This window comes from Hevea brasiliensis, chromosome 15 (genome assembly GCF_030052815.1).
Source record: "Hevea brasiliensis isolate MT/VB/25A 57/8 chromosome 15, ASM3005281v1, whole genome shotgun sequence".
Taxonomy (NCBI): domain Eukaryota; kingdom Viridiplantae; phylum Streptophyta; class Magnoliopsida; order Malpighiales; family Euphorbiaceae; genus Hevea; species Hevea brasiliensis.
The window spans coordinates 28,821,089-28,832,883 of record NC_079507.1 but is presented as its reverse complement, the minus strand read 5'-3'; the positions used below and the strand labels follow the sequence as shown (position 1 = coordinate 28,832,883).

The 11,795-nt window shown below is 35.2% G+C and overlaps 1 non-coding gene across 1 annotated transcript; it reads right to left on the bottom strand.

Moving 5' to 3' along the window:
* Nucleotides 1-11,296: 11,296 nt before the first annotated feature.
* Nucleotides 11,297-11,403, bottom strand: LOC131174230 (small nucleolar RNA R71). Its single transcript, XR_009144478.1, has one exon. It is a non-coding gene; the product is annotated as a small nucleolar RNA R71 (small nucleolar RNA).
* Between the last annotated feature and the right edge of the window lie 392 nt (nt 11,404-11,795).

Genomic DNA, 11,795 nt, shown 5'->3' with positions numbered 1-11,795 from the left:
ACTAGCCAGAGTATAGCAATCTAAATGAATGCAATGCCGTGGTGAAAACCAACTCAAGTTCAAAATATATTTGGCACTTAAGGTTATGTCATGTTGCAGAAGATAGGATTACAAAATTGGAGAAAATGGGGATTCTATCCTTATTGGACTCTGAGCCTACTCCAACTTGTGAATCTTGCCTTGAGGCAAAATGACTAGATCACCCTTTGTTGGACAGGCTAAGAGTGAAAATATTTTGGAGCTAATACATAGTGATGTATGTGGTTCATTTAAAGAAATTTCTATAGGTTGTTTTCATTTTTTTATTACCTTTACTGATGATAAATCAAGGTTTGGGTATTTGTATTTGATGAAATACAAACATGAATCTTTTGAAAAGTTCAAAGAATTTAAATCTGAAGTAGAAAATCAAACAGGAAAGAATATTAAAGCTCTTCGATCAGATCGTGGAGGTGAATATTTGAGTACTGAATTTGATGAATACTTGAGAGAGCATGGCATTGTTTCTCAGCTGACTCCTCCAGAGCCATACGGTGAATGGTGTATCTGAAAGGAGAAATCGTACCTATTGGATATGGTACATAGTATGATGATCTATCTCGATATGCCAATCTCCTTTTGGAGATTTGCATTAGAATCGACTTTGTATATTCGAATAGGATTCCATCAAAATCGGTTTCTTCCACACCTTATGAGATATGGCATGGAAGAAAACCAAGTCTTAAGCATGTTAAGATTTGGAGTTGTCCGACTTATATCAAAAAAGGTGAACAACGATAAATTGGAGACGGATCGAGAAAAGGGTCGATTTGTTGGATATCCAAAAGATAGTTTTGGATATTATTTTTATTTGCCTACTTCACAAAAGGTTGTGATAAGTAGAGATGCCACATTTCTTGAACAACAGTTTGTTCAAGAAGGAGGCAAAGGAAGGCAAATAGAGTTAGAATTGGAGAATTCTGACCAACCAACAGATTAGATGGATATAGATCCATCTAGTCAACCAATACCCATTGATGAAACATCTACAGCTGTTCCTCGTAGAACAACCAGGGTATCTCACCCACCAGTGAGATATGGTTTTCTTCATGAAGAAGAACAAGAGTTGTCTACTCATGAAAAAGTAGATCATGGAGATGATCCACTTACCTATGAAGAAGCTATATCAGATATAGACTCTTCAAAATGGATTGATGCTATGAAATCCGAGATTGATTCCATGTATAAGAATCAAGTTTGGGATCTTGTTGACCCACCTGAAGGTATTATACCTATAGTGAACAAATGGGTTTTCAAGATGAAAATTGGTTCTGATGGAAAGGTAGAGACCTATAAGGCAAGGCTAGTAGCGAAAGGGTTTCGCCAAAGGCAAGGAATCGACTATGAGGAGACTTTCTCGCCTGTTTCCATGCTTAAATCAATTAGGATTTTATTAGCAATAGCTGCATACTATGATTATGAGATTTGGCAGATGGATGTCAAAACAGCTTTTCTCAATGGATACATTGAAGAAAACATTTTCATGGAACAACCTAAGGGATTTGAATCCCAAGATGGTTCCAAGGTATGCAAGCTAAAGCGATCCATTTATGGGTTGAAACAAGCTTCGAGGAGTTGGAACATCCGTTTTGATTAAGCCATTAAATCCTTTGGTTTTATGAAAAATGAGGATGAGCCATGTGTATATAAGAAGGTTAGTGACAGTGCTATCACTTTCCTTGTCTTATATATGGATGACATACTATTGATGGGTAATGACACAGGTATGTTGACGACTATAAAGGTATGGTTGTCAAATACATTCTCCATGAAAGACTTAGGGGAGGCAACCTATATTCTTAGGATTCGCATCTATAGAGATAGAGCGAAAAGAATAATTGGTTTATCCCAAAGTCTATACTTGGAAAAGGTGTTAAAGAGGTTTAACATGCTTGATTCCAAGAGAGGATTGTTACCAGTAAGACATGGTATCCATCTTTCTAAAGAGATGTCTCCAAAGACACCTAAAGAAAGAGATAAGATGGCCAGGATTCCATATGCTTCGGCTATTGGAAGTTTAATGTATGCAATGTTGTGTACTAGGACGGATATCGCATATGCTGTTAGTTTGACTAGCGGTATCAATCCAATCCAGTTTGGAACATCGATAGTCAAGAATATCCTTAAGTACTTGAGAAGAACTAAGGATTTATTCTTGATTTATGGAGGTGGAGACTTACAATTGGATGGTTATCTGATTCGATTTCCAATCGGATATCGATGATAGAAAGTCTACCTCTGGATATGTGTTCATTTGTAATGGAGGTGCGATCGGTTGGAAGAGTTCCAAGCGAGCATGACCGCAGATTCCACTACTGAGAGGCTTATTATATTCTTTGCATCGATCTTTGCAAAGGAAGCTGTTTGGATAAAGAAGTTTGTGATAGAACTTACAGTAGTTCCTTCCATTAAGTCAGCAGTTCCACTACACTGTGACAACAATGGAGCAGTCATACAGGCTAAGGAACTAAGGTCTCACCCAAAATCCAAACACATAGAAAGGCACTACCACATTATCAGAGATATAGTTGGGCAAGGCGATATAGCCATGCAGAAAATAGCATCAGCTGAAAATCCAGCTGATCCATTCACTAAGCCTATGTCACAGACTCAGTTAGACCGACATCTTGAGAAGATAGGTCTAAGATATTATAATGAATGGCTCTAGTGCTAGTGGGAGATTGTTAGTAGTATGCCTTAGAGCATATCATTTAGTATGTATCTTGTACATATTTTTATTAATAAAAGGCATTTCCACTTTTCCGTTTACATAATATATTTATGTGTAATAGAAAAGATCCATTGATATTTTGTTAGAAATATTATTCTTAAGTTGTTAAGAATATGAGTGACAATATTTCTAGCACAAAGTATCATAAATAGGTTCACAATTGAGGATACTTCATAATAAGGACATGACTTATCCAGAAAGATTGTATTCATGTTTGTTCCCAAGTTATTCATATGAGATATAAATAAGATGGAATGGTGAGTCTCATGCCATATAACAAACATGATAGGCACTTATAAATGATAAGTAGGCCGAACCAGTGACACTTATGACAAGCACATGGAGTTTACTCTTGTCAATTTTTTGTCATAAATCATATCAGTGCATATAATCTTTAGACCTGAGATAGCACAGTTATCTTGTATATAGGTAGTTTGAGTTTGATACTGCTTTCATACTTGTACTGTGTATGGGTATATGGGCATGTGTTGGATCCTACTAGTTATATATGGAGGTAGGTGTTGATCAAGATGGAATCCGTTCCTCTAAGTAAATAGAGATAAAATCCTATGTTCATTTAATTGTTCTTGATGTTTCAAGTTCCTGGCCAGGACAGATAGATTTATTCAAAAAAGAGTTTCTGATGAGAAAATCTTTTTAATCAAGAATTGGAATTAAAAGAGAACATAATATTCATAGCAAATGGAGTTTGACATAAACCATGACTCCAGCTTGAGTTGGGATTTTATGTAGAGATTCTAGTGCATGGTAACATATGATTTTAGGTTCATTTAAGGTAAACCTTATTACTAATTGGGTGGCCATGGCATGCTATGCTAGGTGTTAACCATGGTCTATGAGGTTCATAAAATGATTTAGAGAAATCATTTATGGTAAGAAAGAGTTCTGATGATATTAAGAGTTGATATCATGTCTCATTGCCAATTAGTGATGAGCCTAGTAAGTCACACACATACACAAGTTATCACCTAATTAAATATGATTTAATTAATTAATTAAAGAATTTAATTGATTAATTAAATAGGTTTGGTTTGCAATTAGATTGCAAAGTCCCTTGCATGACTTGAAACCAAATCTAGATTATTGGATGTATAATATAAGTTAAATTTATATTTAAAGTGTTTAAATATGAATTTAATTAATGAGAAATTAATTAATAGAGATTAATTAATTAATTTATATTTGATATAAATTAATTAGAAGAAGAAAATAATTATTTTGGGTTAAGAACTCAAAATTAAGACACAGGGGCATTTTGGTCATTTTGTAGTGTGACACGTGGCACCATGAGATGGTGACACATGGCATAACACATAAGCTTGCCAAATGTTTTTTAATCATGTAACATGATTAAAATCAAGATTAAATATAGGTTTGACACTTGGCACAATGTGATTGGGTCACTTAAACCTAGAGCTAATCAAAGGGTGACATGTGGCAAGGGTTTAATGTGTTAACCTAGCTATTTAAGTGTTGTTTTGAGAAAATAAAACACAACCAGCAGCCACACTCCTTTCTCATGCCACTTTGAGGGTTTTTATCTCTTCTTCTTCATCTCTTATCAATTCAAAGAGATTAGCCATCAATCTCTTGAATTAAGAACACTAGAAATTGTTTCTAGTGTCCTGTTTACATCTTTAATCTCTTAAAAGGCAGAACTTGAGTTTCTAATTAATAGAAAAAGCTTTAGAAGCTATTCAAGGACTGCCATAGGTGTTCTTGGTGTGGACAAGCTAGAGGGACAATATCTGGTGTCCTGAAGACGAATCTCAAAGGCGCAGACACGCTGCAGTGCATCAAGAGGTTAGTGTAATCGTTCTTGATTTAATCTAGGGTTCTAAAATTAATCTGATTAATTTTAAAATCTTAAATGGCAAATACAGATCCAAAAAGATATTAAAAGAGTTTTAATATGTTGTTTATCATTGAAATCAAATAGATAAAAAATAAATCTTGCATGATGCATGTGACCCTAGGTGAAAATTTTTGAATTCAATGGTATAAACTTGTGTTTTTCACGCTTCCGTTCCTTCATCTCAAACTCCAATAACCATCAACATAGTCTCAACAATTCTCAACATTAGCAATCATCTCAAGTTCTCAACATGAATCCATAATTTCATTCAAATTCGAAATCAACTTTAATTTCATGAAGATATTCTCAACTTTTACTAATTAACAAAATTTTACAAAATATGTACATCAACATATGATTACATAAATTTACTATTTACATGAGTTCGTAATTTACAAATCACAAACCACTACCTATTACAAAATGCAAAAACATAATTTCAGAAGGAACCGAAAGGTCCCACCACTGATGCACTGTAGATGAGAGGTGACTCTGACTCTAGGTAGATCTGTGACCTCACCCAGTCTGTGGTCTGCTAGGCTCTCTGTCTGTCTCTTTAGAACCTACACATGGTGAAAAGTAACACACTAAGCAATAATGCTTAGTGGTTCCAATAATAACATAGAAAGAACTAAAAGGAAATAAACATGCAGTGAGTGTATTGATGTCTCATGCAGACAAATTTTTGAAAATTATTTGTAGTCTTATTTATTTGGTACTTGTTATATTCATTATTTCATTAAATTTATCAACTTTCATTTTTTGTTGCCCAAGTAACCTATACTGGATGATGATGCATGCATTTTATATCATTATTTAGGTATAATTTTTGCACATAATTGACCCTTATTCATAGCTATTACTATAGATATTAGCATATATTTAGTAAATTTTGCCTTTTTACTCTTCTTAGTTTAATATTTGGAACTTATTTGTTTTGTAGGTTAAATTTGGAGCATTTTGGTATATTTTGATCAAAGCAGCCATTTGGAAGAAATTAGAGTTGAATTGCAAAATTTTAAAGTTGAGTTGAAGAGGTCAAAAGTGACACAACCTGTGACACAGCTTGTGTCATAGGTTATGTCGATTGTCATATATGAAGTTTTTCTTGGGTAGACGGTTTCATAACCTGCGACACAAGGCGCGACACAACCGATTCAGCTTGTATCGTTTTAATGAAAATGGCTGACGTGGCACTCTCGTCCCTCTGATTTAGTACATCACTTTCTCTAGAATCTTCTGCCTTTTTACCCATTCTAAGGTAGACCTCTGAACCATATAAAAACTTCTTTTTATCTTTCTTTCCATAAGGAGAAAGAGAGGGAGATTTTGCAAGAGAGAGGGAGAGGAAGAGGAGCTCGTGAAATTTGGTTTTACAACAGCTGCAGAAGATGTCTTATGCAACACTCCAGCAGCAGACTCTTCATCATTTTACTGGGTTTTTCTGTTCCTTAGCTTAGATTTTCATTATTTCTTCATTTCTATACTTGGGTTTGTCTTAAAACCATGATTTGTGAGTAGATCTTTGAGATTCTAAAGATGGGTTTGTAAATATTGCTTTGTATTGTGGTTTTTGAACTAATTTAGTCATTTAAATGAGATTTGCTGCACTTTGATTTATTACTTGTGAGCTTATTGCCTTGCTTGATGAATGGGCCCTCATTAAGTTAAGTTTTAATCCTTGACAGATGGACTGAAAAGTGAATGTTTGGGATCGATAATCTTGCAATAAACTTAGTTTTCTTCGTGTTAGAGATAAGCTAAGAGGATTAAGGGGACTTTCCAAAATCAATTAGAGTTTTAATTGGGTTTTTGTTAGGTTTGAAATACGGTGAAAACAAGGTTTGATTTGATGAATACTAATTTTGAAATGCTTGAAAAAGGTTTCAAAGAACTAAGAATTAATTTTCCTCAAAATTGCAATTCTCATGTGTTTGGCTAAATTACGGATAAACCACATGCAAACAATATTGAAAACCCTATCTCTAGAATTACTTTAATTTTTATTGAATTTAGATTTAATTCCTCCCAATTTCATAATTAGCAATTTGAATTTAAATTTTGGTAATCTAGTCTAATTAATTAAGTTAATTGTTTGATTTAGTTTAAATTCCTCAAATACCAATTTTAATTTTAAATTTTATTTTTAATATCTTTAAATTTTATCATTCTAATTAGCTTATCATTTTATTTCCAATTTAAGCACAATTTCCTGTGGGAATGATATTATTTTTTTAAAACTATACTACTGTTACCCGTGCACTTGCGGAAGCTATTTCATAGCTAACACAATCAAGTTTTTTTGGCCCTGTTGCCAGGGAATTATTTGTTTTTAAGTTGGATTTTAATTGTTTTAAGCTGATTAGAATTTTTATTTTCTTTTATTTTCACTATTGTTCCTTGTGTTTTTCAGGTACTTTTCTTGTTTATGAAACGATCAAAAAGCACAAGTGATGCTGAATTGTTGTTCAACCCTGAAATTGAAAAAATCTATCGAGCCAACCAAAAGGAATCTAAAAGGAGAAAGGAAGCAGAAAAAGAAGAATAACAAAGATTTGACCAAGAGGAGAAAATTGAAAATATGGAGAATCAAAATAGAGCTATTGGTGGAGATAATGGAGAAAATGAGCAAAACAGGAAAAATGAAGTTGTTAATCAAAATGATCCTCAGAGAAGATCCATGTTAGATTATGCTTTTCCTAGATGTGCAGATGTGAGAGATAACATACCTATTATTAGAGCTAATCAATTTGAGTTAAAGACTGGTCTCATTCAAATGGTTCAAAATTCACAATTTAGAGGTAGTCTACTTGAAAATCTTCATTCTCATTTGAAGAAATTTTTAATGATATGTGGCACACAAAGGAAGCCTGGAGTTTCAGATTAAGTGATTCGGCTCACCTTATTTCCATTCTCTCTTTGGGATTCAGCATTAAAGTGGTATGACTCACTTCCACAAGCTACTATAGCTATTTGGGAGCAGATCTCAAGCTTTTCTATCTTAGTTTTTCCCACTTAGGAAGACCACTCATTTGAGGAATTTGATGGTAGCTTTTAAGCCAAGGGATGATGAAACTTTGTATGAATCTTGGATGAGACCTAAGGAGCTTTGAAAGGCAATGTCCTCATCACGAAATACCTAAATGGATGACTGTTCAGAATTTCTATGCCAGAGTTACTTCAGCCATAAGAAACACAATTGATTCACAAGCAGATGGAGATTTCATGAGAATGATAAGCGAAGAATGCTATGATCTATTAGATAAGATTGCTCATAATACCCATTTATGGGGAAATCCTAGAGCACTTGAGCCAAAGAAGGCTAGGATTTATGAACTTGGCTCAATTAGCTACATGAATGCAAGATTTGATCAGTTAACTCAGCTTCTTAGTGATTTTTGCACAAAGGCAACAACCTCAACTCCTACAACTATGCAACAAATTGCCTACACAGATGAAACCCAAAGTTGTGGAGTTGATTACTCTTCTTATGGTGATGATTATTTGCAAGAATAAGCTGCTTAGGTAAGAGGTTATCAACAGAAACCTATGGGAAATTCTTACTCTAATGTGAACAACTCAACATGGAGGCCACGAGCAACTTTTGCTCAACAAGGTCAAAGCTCAAATTATGCTCATAGCTAGCAGTATATGCAGCAGAATAGGCCTCAGTTTCAGCCTCAATTTCAACCCACAAGGCAGCCACAACCTGGATATCAAGCAAGAGCACAACAATCCCTTCCACCTCATGAACTGAAGCCAACCTTAGAAAGTATGATGGACAAATTTTTTTTTGAACAAAGCAAGATGAATAGCAAATTGGAGAAAGAAATGCAACACAGGAGACAAACTATGGATCAATTACAAGCCCACAATCGTATGTTGGAGACTTAATTGGCTCAATAAGCAAGCTCATCAGGAAGTAAATCCTATGGCAAACTACCTAGCCAACCACAAAACCCTCATGAACAATGTAAGGTTGTGACCTTGATAAGTGGTAAGAAAGTTGGTCAAGAGAGTGAAAACAAGAGAGAAGAAAAAGAGAGCACAAAAGAAGAAAATTCAGTTGAGAGCAAGAAAAATGAAAAAGAAGAAGAAAGCAAAAGTGAGCAAGATGAGGGAGAAAAACCATACATCCCACCTGAGCCTCACAAGCCCACCCTTAACTACCCTCAAAGATTCATCAAGCATAAGCTAGACAAATAATTTGGCAAATTCCTTGAAGTGCTAAAGAAGTTATATATCAATGTGCCATTCACTGAGGCACTATCCCAAATGCCAAGTTTTTAAAGGAGATTCTTACCAACAAGAGAAGGCTAGAAGATTATAATACCATCAACTTGGGAGAGCAATGCAGTGCTATAATTCAGAAGAAGTTACCTCCCAAACTCAAAGAACCGGGTGTGTTTTCCATTCCTTGTTATATAGGTGATAATTATGTGGCAAATGCCTTATGTGACCTTAGAGCTAGTGTCAACCTAATGCCTCTTTCAATACATGAGAAGTTAAATATGGGAGAGTTGAATCCCACAAACATGTATCTTTCATTGGCTGACCGTTCAATTAAGTATCCAGAAGGCATTCTAGAAAATGTGCCTATCAAGGTTGGGAAATTCTACATTCTGGTGGAGTTTGTCATTTTAGATATGGAAGAAGACACAAAAATTCCTATCTTATTGGAAAGACCCTTTTTGGCAACAGCGTGTAAGTAGACCCATGTAATCTGCAGGGACCCGTGTAAGTCTCTGCCAAGTATAAGCTTGAAGAACCTTATGGGAACAAAAGTACACAGCCCATGTAATCAGGCCCTTGTAGTTAGCACAGACCCGTGTAACTTTCTGTGCTAAAACAAGACCACGTGATTCTCCTCCAGCAAGTTACACAGCCCTACTTTGCGGGACCTGTGTAGTGACACACGGGCCGTGTACTATGCTACATCTTGTTTTCTTACTCAAATTCCCCTCTTCTTTTCTGGTTCGAACGAGACTCCTAAAGCCTTTCGGACTTAAAATGACCTAACCCTAGGGCAACCAATATAAATAGAAAAGAAAACACCAGGAAAAGAGGCGACTGTCATTGAGAATGTTACTGAAGGTTGTTATTATCATGCTCTACATCAGTACTAAAAGAAGTCTTTCAGCTGAAGCTCCGCAAGATCAAAGCTGAAACTCTTTTTGGTTCCTTCGTTTCATCTCCTTAGATAGAATTTTATTACTTTATTTCTTTTGCATAACTCTTTCTTTTTTTTTTTATTGTTTTTACTTTTTATCATGACATTTGCTGAACTCACCATGAGTGAGTAGTTTTCTTATTCTGGATTTGGGAGAGTAGCTCTTGTAATTATTATTATGAATGAACACTGAGTTTTATTTATTGGATTTGAGATTCGTTTCTTGATTTAATTTCTTGTAATCTTAATACATGCTATGTGTTGGTACCCACTTAGTTATGATTTAATTTCTTGTAATCTTAATGCATGCTATGTTAATTGAAGGACTGAAAGGTGAAGATTTACATTAGAAAATCAAGATCTTAAACCTAGGAATTCTGACCTAGACATAGGCTGATACCTTTGTGGAACCTAAAAATTGGTCAAAGGTCTTAAAGGATTTTAATTGATTTGATCACCATGAAAGTAGTGGACGAGTTAATTAGAATACACCCTAGATGCCTTGAGAGAGGATCTAGGATAGCTTAGGACTGATTTCCATCAAGGAAAACGATCCTCAATTTAGTAAACAAATGAGATAACATCCCTAGTATGATTCAAGTGTGAGAATCTTAATTCCATAATTGCTTCAAATAAATCATTTCATTTTAAGTTTACCATTTTAGTGTTTAAAGTTAACAAACTTCATTCCTTAAGTATTGATAGCCTAGACAGTCAAGATTTCTGTGTAGATTGGTACTTACTAAACAAAATTTCTCATGGGAACAATACTCTACTTATCACTTTATTACTTGTTAGCGATACGTGCACTTGCGGTAAATGCAAAATAGCGAAACAAGTTTTTGGCGCCATTACCGGGGAATTTTATTTCTAGTAATATCAAGCGATAGGCGATTTAGCTGATTTAGGTAATTATATTTATTATTTAATTTTATTTTACTGGTTATATTTCTTTTCTTTTCTCTCAAGTACCCGATCTGGTATATGACCAGAACAAAGCCATAAGAAATTTTGGACTGTGATCCAGAAATAGACAGAACTCTGAAAGCCATCAGAAAGGAAAGGAAACATCAAGAGCACGGTCAAGAAGATCTCGAAATCCCAACCATGGCCGATAATAATGACAGACCAAGACTCTTGAGAGATTACAAAGCTCCATCTGTCCAAGGATTTCAGCCCAGTGTCATTAGACCCATAGTAGAAGCCAACAACTTTGAATTAAAACCAGCATGGCTCCAAATGGTTTAACAAACCTAGTTTGTAGGTTCACCAACAGAGGACCCACACTACCACCTCCAGTGTTTTCTTGCCTTATGTGATATATTCAAGATTAATAGAGTGTTTGATCAAGCAATAAGACTCAGAGCATTCCCATTCTCCCTTCGAGACAGGGCAAGGAAGTGGTTACTTTCTCAACCGGTTGGAACATTCACTAACTGGGAATTTTCTAGCAAGGTATTTCCCACCTGCAAAGACAGCAAAGCTGAGACTTGAGCTCAACACCTTCAGACAAAAAGAGGGAGAATCACTCTATGATGCGTGGGAAAGATATAAAGACCTACAGAGGGAATGTCCACACCATGGCATAGAAGATTGGCTATTGGTGCAAAATTTCTATAATGGATTACTACCATCTACAAGGAGCACAGTTGATTCAGCTATAGAGGGTGATCTAATGGAGAAAACAGTGCCACAAGCACTTGAACTCCCAGAAAGGGTTGCATACCATAACTATGAGTGCTCAAACGAAAGAGGAAATGCAAGAAGAATTGCAGGAGTCTTGGAAGTAGATGCCCTGAGCATGATAAATGCCCAGTTTGATCAGCTCACAAAGAAACTCGAAAAAATGCAAGCCAATGCAATTGGTACAAGTAGTTAACATGAAAGCAGCTACGAAGGAGGGTACATGAATTCAAAAGACAGTAATTTCAACAAACCTACAGAACAGATGAACTATGTGAATAATGGAGGAAACTTCA